Source organism: Stegodyphus dumicola, chromosome 4, assembly GCF_044657685.1.
Source record: "Stegodyphus dumicola isolate Sdum_Otavi_A_Nest chromosome 4, ASM4465768v1".
Classification (NCBI taxonomy): Eukaryota; Metazoa; Arthropoda; class Arachnida; order Araneae; family Eresidae; genus Stegodyphus; species Stegodyphus dumicola.
This window is the reverse complement of record NC_140771.1, coordinates 231,666,376-231,682,991: the sequence shown is the minus strand read 5'-3', so window position 1 is coordinate 231,682,991 and position 16,616 is coordinate 231,666,376. Positions and strand designations below refer to the sequence as shown.

Here is a 16,616-nt window from a genome sequence, read left to right as displayed (position 1 = left end):
TCCATCAAGTCATGTGAAATCGCAAGTCCTCTTCTAAACCTGCATGTTTCAGCACACGAAGTACCGGGAGAAATTTGGAACCATAAGGCCTCCCACATACGCTTATTTGAGTTCATTTCGGGTGTGTAAGGTGGCCATTCCATTCGAGTAATATCTTCTGTTTGAAAATATTCTAACCCCACGTATGCTCGAGGAAGCCGAGCCGCTCTGGCCCATTAGCAAAAGCTCTGGTTATAACAGCACCCCTAAACAGTCTAACTTGGGATTCCAATACCTCGTTCACATATCTCCGAGCGGTTGCAGAACCTCTTTGAGAGATATGCAGCTCGGCGCGGCCATTTTTCATTAATTCCTCTCCAAACCATTAAACTGCAGTCGCTTAAAAGGGATACTCCGCGGATAAGGGAAGGCAAGTTGAGTTTTCCTTCCACTCTCCAGATCAAAACACGTCTAGAATCACTGCTCAGACTATATTTGAACTCGTCAGTAAATAATACTCGAGCACAGTCATCTTGGCTCAACTGAACATAACGACAGCACCAGTTTAAACGGGCCCCTCTCGAAGCTGGAGTGGGTGGGTTCGCATACAGTCCAACCTCATTAAGCCTTCGTGCTCCAGTTGACCGCCGAATTCGAGTCCCTGTGGCAGCCTGAAGCTCTAAAACCAAATTTTTTGTAGTCACTTCGCGGTTTGTTCGAGCCGACAATGACAGAAATCCGTCTTCTGATGCAGTTGTTTCTCTTAGTCGCCCTTCACTAGGCTGTCTATCAACTGATCCAGTGCTTAAAAAGCAGCTCCAAGCTCTTGATATGGAACTTTGAGCAATATCAAATCTTGAGCGACCTCCGTTTGTGTTTGATCTCCGTCGATTCGACCAATTATTCCCCACTTTTGCCCTTCACATAAATGGCATACTGCCATTGTTGCTGATATATCACTTTTGACATTGTTGTTGATATCAGTACTGTTGCCACTCGGAAAAAAGGGCAATAATTCTGTGCAGTTTTTAAATTTAATGTTTCTTTTGGATACTAGACGTTTGTCGAGAGAAGGCAACGGGAAGTTGGTTAATTTATTTATTAGGATAATTAATATTTGTATAGAGGGATATTGCTTATTTTATTGTAATTTTTTTATTTGCAATACATTTTTATTGAAATTTGTACTTTTTGTTTGTTTGTTTGTTTGACAAAGTTTTTCTGTAGAGTAAAATTCTGTGCAGTTTTTAAATTCAATGTTTGGGGTTCCCTTTAGACAATTTTCCGGTACATATAAAACGCCAGACGAAGGCTGGCCGCATAGCGGCTAGCGTGAAATAAATAATAAAAATACGTTACATAATTACATAATTCTATGAAAATATTGAATATTTTTAATCAGACAGATCATGACGTTAAATGGATTTTTATTATTTAAGTCAATCCGATTCAAAAGTAAGAAACAAATATTCTTAAGAACTGTACCTGTTGCTTTCAGATAACTTAGTTTGTTAATCCACTGAGTAAAACATGATTGAATTTGAAAGATAAATATCTTATATTTTGCCAAAGGCTCGAATAAAAAATGAAACAACACATTTATAGTGATTCGACGCATAATCCAATTTCAAGGCTAATAGCCCCTTTTAGGCTAATAATGTAAAAATTATTGTTACAAGTAGCGATATATTTTCTCTTCATTTTATAAAAACAGCATCTCAGAATAGCACTTTGAGATAAATGCTGCTAAAGGATAAAAAAAATAAAACATAGTAGTGGCAGTATGAGAGGACCGGTTGATTCAGTATCGTTAAAGTTTTCTTAATTGAGGTTGAAATGTTTCTAGTCTTAGGTTATTACAGTCGCAATATTTTGAAATTACTATTACATATTCGCCATTCGTGAAGTTTCATTCTATGTGGGTGATTATCTCCTAATCGTTCAGCTACATAAGAAAAAAGATTTTGTAATTGGGAGTAAAAGAATTACCATACTAATCTTTCATATCAACTATACGATTCCACGATAATGAGTTTCAGAGTGCATAATTTGGTTGCCAAAACATACATTAAAATTCTGAAACATAACCGCAGACATGCGCGAAAAAAGAAAAGAAAATTTACAGATGAATTATTAGCCAAAGAGGCAATTTGCACAGAAGGGCTATTAATTTCGTTTTGGCATTTGTGTTGGTAGATTATAAACTATAATATTATATTTAAAGAAACTAAATAATGAAGACTCTACATGAATGCATGCATGGTTCTCGCACTGTGAAAAACAGCGGTACCTAGAGACATCAAATTTTGAAGGACTTAGTCCTCCACTCGAATATGGCCATCTGGAAACCCAAATTTGGAATTTGAAATTTGTTTTATTATTATCCATTTCATATTTTGTAAAATTTTAACAAATTTTTGATTAACAAACTCAACGATTTCAAAGGGAGTAATGGCAATACTGTACGGGGGGTTATGAAATTATCTCCAGCACGCGGAAATTCTAAAGATATCATCTTTTTAAATTATTTTGTGATATTGCTGTTGAATTGAATTTTACGGTTTAAGTGCGAAGAACATGATATTTAATAAATAAAGGTAACACACAAAACGTTAAAAAAGTCCCTTTGGACACATTAATCTGAAAGCTTTGAGATATTTTTATTTGGATATTTTTATATATGTAATAGTTTTTAATGGTATGATAATAGAATTTATTTAGAGAAGACACCAGTAAACTAGCAGTCGTATTATGAATGTTGACAGACATATATACCTCGCACACAAATAAGATACGCCATAGAGGATAGCTTGAAACCCCTGCATAATAGATAGAAATACACAACAACCGCGATGATTAAAACATTTTTTTTTATATCTGCACGACAAATTTCATAGCATAAGGACTCGAATCAAGAATAATTATGCTATAAGCGCCCCACAGTTTTATGCAAGAGGCATCATATTTTTAAAACTATATATGAAAAGAGCCAAGCGATTAATTACGTGTTTGTGAAGCGGCAGCAGATGAAAAAGTGATGAGGATCTATAAGTAAGATCGGGAGATCTTTATTTCAATTTTAAATCATGATTGAGCAAGAGCTTATGCGTTGCGGATTACTGCAGGGAAAGACTGACGTCAGTGACACAGTAGGGACACTCTGAAGAGGCTGTTTATAAATCAAAGTTAGAAATTTAAAGTACAAATTAGTAATCTGTAAGTAATTTCCTTGATATTTTTATATCTCACATTTTTATTATTTTCTGTCTACAAAATATTACTTTTGTTGCCAAGAAAATGTATGGTTCTTAAATGCCTTAATACATATGCCTACCTAAACTGGTTTAATATCAGCCAATGATTTTTCAGTTTGAAACGGAATGAAATATTAAAGCCATGTAACACAGTGCAACTCCAATTATCTGAACTCCGATTAACCGAATCGCTTTCAGAAGTTTTGAGAATCAACTGAAGAAGAGAAGGAAAAGGAGAAAAAGGGAAAGGAAACTCAAGAAAAGGAAAGGGAAGAGAAGATTAAGATGACGAGTCACTTGAGGAATTAGAAAACATTCTTTTGAAAATGCCTGGATGTTCAGAAGTTAGTGCTGAGGTTACAGCAGAATGAATGGTGTGTGATTCGTCAGATCCTGGGTTTCAAATTCTAAATGATGAACTTTTTAAAACAGTGAGAGATGAAAATGTCGAGGAAGAAGATGACCTTAAGGGGACTCATACACCTTAAACCTCTGATGATCTTCCAATATGTGACTGTTGCAAGAATTGGAATATTTTATTTATTTTAAAAGCAATTACTTCCAACTTTTCACAGCTGAATACATGATATAGCTGCTTTGGAAAATAGTAACCAGAAAGTTTGTGTTGCCACAAATATTTTTGTAATTTAATCCTCTTTGTGACAAAATATTTCGCCATGTTTCCACCTTGCGCGCATGATATTTTAAAAATGGCTAATGGTACATACTTGAAATTTGATGGAATTCTTTATATCGGCACTGTTTTCTAAATGAACCAACAATCTGATGAGTATTTTAATATTGAAAAATTTTATGGACGAATACATTAAAAATTTTGTTAATAAAATACATTTTATAAACTCAACTCAAAATAAAATAAAAATTTAACATGAAATTTTTAGAATTTTAGGTTCACAATAGTTTCCAAATGTTATAAAAGCTATATATTAAATATGGAATTAAATTATGAAGCAGAATGTTTTAAACTGTGCGAGCAAGGTGGAAACATGACGAAAAATGTTGTCACGAAGCGGATTAAATTATAAAAATATTTGTGGCAACACAAACTTTCTGATTACTATTTCAGAAAGCAGCTATATTATGTAGTCAGCTGTAAAAGGTTGGTAGTAATTGCTTTTAAAATAAATAAGTTATCCCAATTCTTGCAACAGTCAACTATTCGAACATCTTATGGGTTTTAAGGTGTATGAGTCCCCTTAATACTATGAAAGTTGAAGCAGAGACTAGACCATCAGCAATTGAAGCAATCTAACTAAGAATTTTCGAAATTTTTAAACAACAAACTTATATATACTTATACCACATCATGAAAGAATAACTGGAAACACACCAAATCTTGTAACAATTAAGATAACAAAAGTATTTTACAAACGGTTTCAATTACAAAAATATACAGTGATAGCATCTACAGAATATCAATAGGATATTGCCGTCCAAATTTATGTTGTACAATCTTGAATACGCTATTGCATCCAACCGGTAAGTGTCAGAATCATGTCCCGTGGTCTCGTACACCATGTATTAATTACGAGAGTGTAGTCATCAACCTGAGATTATTCATTTTCGTTTTCTGGTGTAAGGAAAAATATTCAGTCGACGCACAGTTCCATCATAGGAAGATTTGGAAATTGGGCTGGGAGGGAAACACTTGTAACCCCCTCAAGATATTCAGGGTGAGACGGGAAATGTGTTGTCTTGTTGAAAAATTATGCTTGGGATGCTCTAAAGATAGGGAAGAAGATGGGCTGTGACACAGAAGTCTTTAGCATAATGACATCCCGTTAATAAGCTTGTAATATTCACTAAAGATGAAAGGCTGTTAACACTAATTCACCTCCAACTATTATTCCATGCTGATGGAATAATTCCATGCTGATGGATGGCTGCAACTTAACACGTCCAAACTATTATTCCATGCTGATGGGCAATGAGTCGCTCGGAAATAGTACAGGTATCCGCCTAGGGTGCCATGTCGCCTTCTTATTCTCGTACACTGATCAGAAAAGAGAACGGTGATCACCAGGTAGAGGCAACGTCAGTCGCTAAAGACCACGCTTTCGCATTCAGCTGCATTGCAATACCATTGCAAATATTCACCACGGTGGCTAGCTGTTAACCGGAATTCAGCTGCGGTTAACAGCTAGCTATGGTGGCTAGCTGTTCCCGGTGGCTAGCTCTTCCACGGTGGCTAGCTTTTCCCGTAAAGAACATCTGAACACTAAAGCTTCCTCAGCCTATTGTCGCGAAATTGTCAGCGTGATACTGAAACAGTGGAAACATTCATTCGCTTCGCAAAACAGCTTCAGTTTTTGGAACGTGGCTCAGATACGACATGGCACTGGGATGTGACCAATTAGGGTAATCTGATGTCCATCTCCTTGCTTCGGAGCCCAATGCAGCAATACTGTAACAGCTTTAAATAATATTAAAATCTTGTAGTTTAAATAATTTAAATAGATGAACATTAAGGTATTTGTGAATGGCAATATTTGAAACCAGACTCGAGTTCCTCGTGCGACTCTCGCACGAAGAATGTAATTTATTTTTAAATGTTAGAATATGTTTTCTCTTCTTGTTTGTATGTCGCCATTTTTTTTGAGTGTTAAATAAAAGTTATTGCTGTGTTCCATCATTGGAGTTGCTTCATTTCGCCAAAGAAGCATCACAATACATTTCTTTACTGAGAGCACCGTACATCAACCTGTGTTTACTTCACGATACCATGCAAGAACCTACTAGTAGCACGGAGCTCTAATATGAAGTACATATTGACAATATAAAGTTTCCACCTCACATTCTTCATAAAATTTCTAACATTTTCTAGCTATTAACTTATTCTTTTAATTGCAGTTGTTTCAGAAGAAGACAGATAACGGAGACGTAATCAAAGATTCATAGCAAATGGTTAACGAACTAAAACAGATAATAAAAATATTGAAAATATTCATTATTGTGTGAACAGAATACTTTGAGTACTCAGCTATCGGACAGCGTTAATGACATGCAGTGAATTACAAGATAGAGAGAAAAAAAGCATAACTAAGAAAAAGTAAGATCTTTGCAGCTAAAATTTAGCATAACACAGGCATAGAAACGCGAAAAGAAAGCTAAGGATGGTTAACAAAATTATCTTTATAAAATTATTAATCTTTTATAAAATAAAAATTTATCTTTTGAGGCGGGGTAGCGAGAGAAACGCGCTAGCATTAATAAAATGTCAAATCTGACTCTCGCAGCATCGAAAATAACAATACCTATACTATAACTGACTATTACAAAAATATACATTCAATTAATTATCCATAGCAGCTCTACCTTGACAGCGAAACTATCCGTTAGGCCTTAAAGACTATTAGCCAAAACAAAAGGGGAAACATACATAAGCATAAAAGACAAAAATTTAATTTTTAGAAACCAGTGTACATCAAAAACGATTTCGTGACTGATTTTTCCAATTTAAGAAACGAATAAAATATATTAAGTTTTTAAAGTACGACAGCTTGGGTTACTTGACACATATTTAGAAACAACATAAGAAACTTAAATTTATATACAATCCCCCACAGGAAAAATTGTCAATGGCAGGAAAAAAATTCATATTCGAATTAAAAAATAATGTCCTCACACGACTTATGTTACCAGAGTTAATTAATTTTTTTATGCCAAGAGGACATTAATTTAATATTAAAGCTTTTCAAAGTCACGTTTGTAGAAATGTTAACTTTCGGAAGTTCTTTGTTATATAATTCAGTTTTACACAGCCCATAAATTTAACTTTGTCTTGATTCAAGTCATATAACTTGGATAAATATTCAGGGATGTAAGAAAACTTTAAAAAATATCATTTGAAACCCAATGAACTGCGGTTCCATTCTATCCGAAATGATTCTGTAAAGTGAAATACACTGCTTTTCTTGTTCTGTTGTGTTTTCAAATGTTTTGTGTAAGTAAAGGAGATCCAAACAATATTTCACATAAGAAATCTAACCGCAATCGAAGTAGCAACTTTAGAATCAGAAAAATAAAAAAACACTACAATTTTGACAGTCTTTCCAAGCTGAAGCATTGCACCAAAATGGTAAGATATTGCAATAAGAAAAAAGGCTCTGAAGAGTGTTTAAATATATTTTCAGCCATGTATTCTGCCATTTATTTCTACCATTTTACGATCTACTATAAATCTGGGCGATATAGCCTACGATTAAAAGTATTCCATAAAAATAAGAATAAAGCACGCGCTGTCTTTACTATTACATGGTAATAAACTCGTTGAGTTATTAAAGACTGATGCCGTGCTACATAACCCACGAAAATTCTTGTATCACTTAATTTTATCAAAATTACACGAGTTTTAGATGTCAGAAATGGCATCAGTTCACATATTATTTCAGATAATATGTGAACTTATTATTTCAGATAATGAGATTTCAAATATTGTATGATAATTGCAATATTAACGCAATTCATTCTTCATTAATTTGAAGAACAAAAGAACATTTGAAGAACATTCTCCAAAACTATTTCACCAGGTTACCATGACGTTAGTCATTGAACTCACAAGCAAAATCACACAAATAGAGAAAAATGCAAATACCAAAAATGAATTTTATTTTCACTTGTTTTTAAAAGACAATTTTACAGTTATTTTGCAAACTTACCCTATATATTAATATGATAGGAGTAAGTGTCCTAAATATTATAGGGAACATTTATTTACAACAACGTTTTTATAGGACTAACTCCATAAAAGGAGACTATATTTTTAACAACTTAGCACATGACACATTCGAAACATTCACCTAGGATCATAAGTTTCATATTTTAAGGTATGACAAAATATGAATTAAAATGACAAAATCAGCATTATAATGAAGATCATTATTTATGTAAATTAAAGCACAACGAACATAAACTAAGCAACTAAGCTAATGCGTACGAACATTTATGCATATCACAGACATATCATCAAGTTCAGTTTAAAGGACTTCTTCTCATCATACGAGTTTCACTGAGTTTGAAATGGAAGACCTCCTAAGAGAGGATGTTTTGAAATCCTTACAACTGACACTGTCCTTGTGGAGTCTGGGTTCAGGCATTGCAAACCGAAGTTTTTCCCAGAACCTACGATCTCCCCAGTGGACTAAAGATGCGGACCTCAAACAAATCCGGACATCAGGTTCCAGTTCCTTGAAACTGATCTTGTCCAGGAGGACAACGACAACCCGGTGACGTCGGTTACACTGGCTCTCGTGATGAGCTGCTTTCAATTCATAAATGCACCATTCGCTTTTTAAATATTGTTCAGATATAACAGCGACAGTACACCGACTGCACTCGATGGCCTCCGAGATTGCTTCGGCAACATATTCTGCCATCGGAAGATCTCGGTAGCGAAGACAGAGCCTATGTGGGTAAGTGCCATCTTCCAACTCTGGTGCTAACATCTGTGAGACAAAAGCTTCATCTTTCTTGCAATATGATAAGAAAGCATCAAACAGTTTTTCACTTTCACCAGCTTGGTTGTTTCGCTGAAACAAACGAATGCCATACCGACTATAAAACCAAATTTTCATCTCACTGTTATACACGCAGAACAGAACTAAACTGAAAATTAGCAATATGAATATCGATGGCGCTATAATCATAATAGGCATATAGTCACCTGCAAATTCGGCTTTGTAATATGTCAAGGCGCTATGATTAGAGCATGCTGAAGAATTAAATTCTAGAACAAAAAGTCCTGCTGACTGGTTCTTATAACACCGAACGTTTTCTCGATCCAAAACTAAGGTTCCAGAAGCCACTAACCACTCTTGGAAATTTCCAAGATACTGACATGAACATGACCAGCTATTATGACTCAACTTTACTTCCGCTAAACGGTGGTTAGTATTCAAATTCCAAACTTGAAAATCCACTAAATTGTTATGATCAAGGTGTAAAACTCTCAAGAATTTCAGATGAGAAAAACTAGAATTTTTTATGTTTGTTAAACGGTTATAGGATAGGTATAATTCCTGCAGATTTGTCAAATTCGTAAACTCATGGCCTTGAATAGTAGATATATAATTATGTTCCAGGTGTAGTATAATTAAATTCTGCAATCCATTAAATGTCCTATTTCGGATGACATGAATATTGCTGCCGTTTAAATGAAGTATTCTCATATTTTTTCTTCCAATAAAAGAGTGACTTCCCACTTGGCTCATATCATTTCCATCTAAATATAAATCCGTAACGTCCATCGGTATCCTAGCAGGTATACGAGAATAACGTCTAGAGCTGCAATCAACAATATTAGTATTCCATGTTTGATCTGAATAACAAGTGCAGTTTTCGGGGCACACCATTTCGCAATCGCAAGCATCAAATTCACAGCAATGGCAGAGGGCAAAACAGTGACTTCTGTATTTGCACAAAAACTCATTAGACTTTGTCCGCGTTATTGAAACCAGATCCTGCTGTCTAGGAAAGGTCATGTGACATAACACTTGATCTAAATCGACTATTTGGGGATACTGTCTCATATCGTCTAAGTTATTTATTCTCTGCAGCCATTCCATTGTACAGTCACAATGGATTGGATTGTTAGAAAGAAAAACAATAGGTAGATTTCTGGTAATCGGCACACTCTTCAAGCGCAAAGCATTTATATCTAAATTTTGAATATCATTATTCCGTAAATCAACCATGGAAAGATTTGTTTTACTCATAAAAGTAAAAGGCATTATGATGCTCAAAGAATTATTTCTCAAAGAAACTACCTCCAAGCCATGAGGAAAGGTTTCAGCAGTTATTTCTTTTATTTTATTGAAAGACGCGTCCATGTATCGCAGCTTCAAAACCTTTTCAAGTTCAAAGTAGTTCCCCAAACCATCAATTTCATTAGAATGCATATCTAGGTTTATTAAACCAACAGGTACTAATGCAAAATCAAACCACGTTATATCATTTCTTGAAATATTCAGTGCTTTCAAATTTCGTAAATTCATAAATAAACCATTGATGTCTGACAGCAGATTATCATTCAGCTCAATTCTTTCAAGGTCTAGGGCATCATCAAATATTCCAATTTCTAACCCCTGTATTCTGTTTCTTGACAAATCTAAAATTTTAAGCATATACTGATCACGCAGTGTTCCTCGACTCAAATTTCCAATTAAGTTGTTTTTCAAATCTAAAACCATAAGACTTTTCAAGTTCTCAAAAGTATCATTAGTTATATTCGATATACAATTGAATGACAAATCCAAATCTTGCAAATATTCCATTTTATTAATTGCCACTGGAAATGATGTCAAGCTATTGTTCGTTAAACTTAAATAACGAAGGCGAGTTAAATTCATAAATGCATCCGAGTGTATTAATTCCATGTGATTATTGGCAAGTAAAAGTTCTTGGAGATTTGCAAGGCCATTGAAAGTATCAGCCTCGATTAATCTAAGTTTATTGTTCGTTAAATCTAAAACTTTCAGACTAGACAAATGCGAGAATGCTTTTTCGGCGATATATTCTACGATGTTGTCTCTCAAGTACAAAACTTGCAAACTTGATAAAGATTGAAAAGGTGTCCCTTCTATCCTTCTTATTCTGTTGAAACTCAAGTTCAGAATGCTCAATCTGTTAGGATTCTTGAAGGAATCCAGCAAAAAGTGCAATTCTGATATAACATTATGTGCCACATCTAAATGGATTAGTTGAGACAATGATCTAAAAAGAGCAGATGGAAAACCGGCAATGGAATTATTTCGCAGCAATATTTCTCTCAGTTCCGTAGAATGATGAAAAAAGTGTGGATGGAATTCACTCAATTTGTTGTTGGACAGATCAATAAACTGCAGCCTCTGCAGGCCAATCAAAGCGTAGGGTGACATTTGGGAGATATGATTGTCACTGAAAGTCAAATTCTTTAGCCTTCTCAGCGACGACAGTATTTCATCGGTTAAATATTTCAGTCTGTTGTATGATAAATCTAGCATATGGAGTTCTGGAATACAAGGAAACAGTTTGCGTTCTTCTAATCCCAATTGCTTCACGTCTTGCAGACTGTTCTTACTGAGGTTTAGAATTTTTAGATTGATAAGGCCACAGAACGGGTATTCGGGAAGCATGACGATATTGTTACCGGAAAGATCGAGATATTCCAGCTCTCGAACTTTCATAAAAGTTGATGGTCCAATAGTGAGAGTGGATCGACCTTCATCGTACTTATCAGTGTGCACAGTGAGATTCTTTAATACGCTTAGTCCATTCAGCGCGTCGTCTGCTAATTCGGTAAAAGAACAACGCTCGAACCTCAGCGACTGCAACTGGTTGAGGTGCGCTAAGGAACTGTTAGTAAGGCGTCCTTCCATATAGCGGTCATCACAGATAATGGTCAGTCCCACTGTACGCGCAGACTGAATTGGGCTAAAATACGCACTATCCATAATTGTATTCACTCCACTCACGTGACATATTAGTAGAACACCAGGCTCCACCTGGTGGGCTTTCACTGTCGTCCACTGGCAATCTCTCGGTGTCACATAATTCATAGCACATGTGCATCTATAATACCAGACTGATGTTAGGAAGAGAACTGTGACTATGATTTTAAGTTGGTCCTCCATTGCTCAATGTGATATGTTGGATCTTGACTAAAAACCACTATTTTTCATAAATACCACTCTAGTTCCATCTAAAATATCACTGTTACAAAGTCTTAACAATTCCTTAAACTATATAGGCATGCAAAGAGAAAATAAATACTTCTCTTAGAATCTGATACAAACCTAACTACTTTTAGTTATATTCTATTATACCTTCGACTATTCTTATCACAATACGATTTCTCAACAGTAAATATTTCAAAATCTTTCCGGACGTAAAAAGATTACACGACAGTCTAGAGCTAATACAGTTTTGCTTATTTTCTTTCAAACTTTTATGTTTTCTTCATACAGAAAAATAAATGACACTGTTTTTGTCAAATGCATTAAAATTTCATTTGTCTCAAACTTTCGGAATTTTCCAAAGAAGACTGAATAAGAAATAAGCAGAGATCTCTTCAGTTTACAGAACTTAGAAACAAATTGCTACACGTGATAGCTTTCAGGATTAAAACTAGAGATTTCAAGCAGAAAATGTCCCAAACTTTCATAAGAAACGCGATAACCGCGAGAAAACAACTTCTCAGACGAAGATTATTTTCTTTTAGTTTTGCTTTTGGACACAATCTTCTACTGCGAAGCTAATCCCCAAGTTGAAGTATCCTCTCAGAAAAGCTCGAAAGAGACAAATAATGCGTTCGAACCAGATTGGGCAAGATGGGGATTTAACCGGTCGGCTCCTGTTCCCTCGAGTATGCGAACATGGATTCTTCCACGGACATTTGTCAATTGGACTAAATGGCTGTCACATTCCTTTGAAGCACAAGACCATTTCTGGCTCATTTGCAGCTCAGGTGATTCGGAAGATGCTTTTCCGTGTTACATAAGCTTCCCATTAATTTCGGTAAGAGCGATGCTGTAAATCAATTGAGCGAAATCTCCAATCTAGAGATCTTAAAGACGGTTCCTCTGGCTGCTGAAGTATGAAGTAAACTGTAATAGATACAGATGGGCTTTTGGCAGAACTCTAGAGTGAAATCCTCGAATGTGAAGGGGCAAGATAAACCTGTAAATAAACGAACAAAATAATTAATATGATTATACTCATTTTTATGACAAAATACATACTAAGTAAAACAATATGATTTAAATAATAATAATGTGACAGAATTTTACTAGGCTACTCTAATAAGTATGCTACTCTTCAAAGAAGCAAATTAAAACTTTTATGCTGTTTATCGCGACCACAATACATAATGTGGTCGTAACTCAGGACATTCTCACAAGTTGTGGCTCATGACAAAACTTAAGCTCTAGATTATCAAGTTGCTACCATCATTTTGAATAAATATCTAGGTTACTAATATCATTTTGAATAAATCTTCTAGTTTTCAGTAGATATAAATACATGAATTAAATTGGAGACTCAACTACAAAAATGGATCTAATTGATTGCTATGATTCGATTCAAGAAAATTAATATTTCTTGTGTTTAATCAATATTCCACTAAAGATCCCAGCTATCAATTTCACTACATGTATTCCATTCAAATTTTGATGTCAATGGCAACGTGTCGAAAACATTTTATCTCTGCATCTAGCATATCAGAGACGGTGTCCGCCGATAACATCGCGGCAAAAACATCGCGAACGAAAACGTCGCGGAGAAAACAACGCAAGGCGAAAACGTCGTGCTACAAAACATCGTGGGGGAACACATCGCAAAGAGAAAACATCGCAGTTCTAAAACATCGTGGTACAAAACATCGTCGTCGAAAATAAAGCGGTTCAAAAACTTCGCAGTTTAAAAACATCGTCGTCGAAAATAAAGCGGTTCAAAAACTTCGCAGTTTAAAAACATCGTCGTCGAAAATATCGTGGTAAAAAGTAAAGAATCTACAAATCATCGCATGACGATAACATCGCAGACATGCTCTTTTCACGCTTTAATAACTGTAAATGGATATTCCCATAATGATTTGTGAGCGCAAGATGTAAAGAAGGATAATTTTTACTTTCATATTTTTTATTAAATATTAAATTTTTGCTGAGAAAATAAGAAGAAAACTTAAGCATAGAAAATTAATGCAACTTATAGCACTTAATAGAATTTTAAATCGACATAGTTAACTAAGAAAGACCATTAATAAATAATTTTTATAAAGATTTTACAGGTAATTTTTCATAAAAAGTATAATCTATTAAGTTGCATTTAATTTTATATGCTTAAGTTTCCTTCTTAATTTTTCAGCAAAAAATTTATTAGTTAATAAAAAAATGTGAAAGTAAAAATTATCCTTCCTTACATCACTTGCGCTCACAAATCATTATGGGAATATCCATTTACAGTTATTAAAGCCTGAAAGAAATATGAAGAATAAGCATGTCTGCGATGTTATCGTCATGCGATGATTTGTAGATACTTTATTTTTTACCACGATATTTTCGACGGCGATGTTTTTAAACTGCGAAGTTTTTGAACCGCTTTATTTTCGACGACGATGTTTTGTACCACGATGTTTTAGAACTGCGATGTTTTCTCTTTGCGATGTTTTCTCCCACGATGTTTTGTAGCACGACGTTTTCGCCTTGCGTTGTTTTCTCCGCGACGTTTTCGTCCGCGATGTTTTTGCCGCGATGTTTTCGGCTGTAACCTCAGAGACAAATTTGGGCAGTGGCTTAGCACAACAAATTATTAAATTTCTGTGTAAGAATGTATACATAATCCTCAGAATTTCATATAATTTGAAGTGATATCAGGCAAAATTCAATCTTATATTAACGTTGATTTCCACAAATTAGTGGTTCTTGACTTCCTTGTTCCTTCTTCTTGGGAATCCCTGTTATATAATATTTATTTTGCCAAACCCTAACCATTAATCTGACCATTCAATTAATTTTCCTACATTTAACCATTAATTTTGCTATATTTATTTTTTAAAATAATAAATAATTTTGCTACATTTATTTTTCATAAAAAAATTAAATAACATTCAACTGTCGTTTAAAACATCACACAGGGATTCCTATGTTTTAGTTCTCGGATTCCAGATGCCTGAGAAACGGAGTTTAAAATTGCTGCTGTTAAATGCAAATGAGCAGTAGTGTAGTATTTAAGTCAAGTTTAACTGGCTTCGCCAGAGAGGGTTAGGATTCCTGAATAGCGCGCGTTTGCCTATGGGCTACGTCTCTATAAGCTGTTACTACACTCGATCGTATTACGTGCCTTTTGATAGTTCGCTGGCTAATTTAATACTACGGGCCAACTAGTTTAGAACTGTGTTAGCTTCGGCTAAATCTCTTTAGTTAGTTCTTATTTCTTACATTCTGAATTTAAGCTCAAGTGTAGGCTTTGCTGTACGCCCTGAGAAAGGGGCCGACTTTTAATCTTTATTTGCAGTAAATAAAGGGTAATAACCCTTCTTAAGTTTCTATTCTTGGACGTAAGCGATTATTCGCTTAGCAGTTCACTAGCTTCCTGAACATTACATTTAACAAGATAAAAGTGAGGAACTCTATAACATATAGAGTAAATGTTTGAATATCTGTCCTAATTAACGTATACGCGTTCTCAAGGAAGCTTAGATTATTCGATAATAGTCCAATAAAGTTACAATTAATGCGTAAAATTGACAATCTAGATAAGATCTCCATTCAGTGGATGTCTGCTTATGTTGGCATTCCCGAAAAAGACGGGCTTCCAAAGAAGCAAAAGATTCAAACGATGATAATAACAACCAAATTACTCTTGATGATGCAAATGCATCGACTTAAAGGAAATAACATCAAAATTAACTACCAGATTTGTGAAATTAATGCTAATTGAGGCATCACAAAAAACAGAACTCGACTCAGAGCTCAGCACTTTCAAGGCATGAAAAAGATGGCACAAGATCCTACCGTCTCCGGAATAACTGTGACAAAGTAGCACTAAGACTTGACCATATTTTTCAGTGTCCTATTCATTACCTTTTTGCCAAGTTCTCTTGATTTTTAATATTTTCCTCTCTTTGAGGTTAAGGTTACTACTATTCTGTTATGGTAAAGCCTAAGAAAGCTAAATGAGCTATATTCCATCCCAGTGTTTTTCACGTACACTGATAAATGGAATCTTTCCCTACTAGGCAGCCTTTTGAAAATACACTGATAAATGGAACATATTTTAAGTGTCCGTATGGCGAAATAGCGAAAAAACACTATACTCACAAACCTGTACACCTATTCAGGGGGCTCAACAGAGGCCAAGCAGTAAATGACATTGTTTGTTCCACTCAAATCCCAATGAAGCGCTTCGTGAATTTCCCCTTGCGTAACGTGAATCCAAGCTAGTTTTTCTTAGAAAGTTTATAAAGTTTTTCTCCCGCCATCTTAGGAGGCCTTCGTGGTCGTCTTCATCTTAGCAGATGGCCAGCAAACTCGTATTCGAGAGATCCGTGGTTCGAGTCCCGGTGAGGACATTGCTCATTTTTCACTTTTCCTGCTTCAAAAAATTTTAATGACTCTGTATTGCCGCCCGAACTAAAAAAAAAAAAAAAGGTGGTAGATGATGATTCTTCACCACCAGGATTTGATGATTGGGTCCCCTAATCCCCAGTCGTCCTTTAAAAGGGGGAGTATATAAGGTATTTCTCCCGCCTTCGTCGTGTAAAGTCCAGCGCACTCGGCGCGTTTCCGAAAGATCCTTGGGTTCGAGTCTCAGCGAGGGCATTGTTCATGTCTGCTGGTTTAAAAAAATACCTAATGTCTCTCTCCAGAATGGCAACAATATTTTAGG

The 16,616-nt window shown here is 35.1% G+C and overlaps 1 pseudogene; it reads right to left on the bottom strand.

The window, feature by feature from the left end:
* Positions 1–7,839: 7,839 nt before the first annotated feature.
* LOC146997837 (toll-like receptor Tollo pseudogene) overlaps positions 7,840–16,616 on the bottom strand; it is a 205,050-nt pseudogene continuing 196,273 nt past the window's right edge.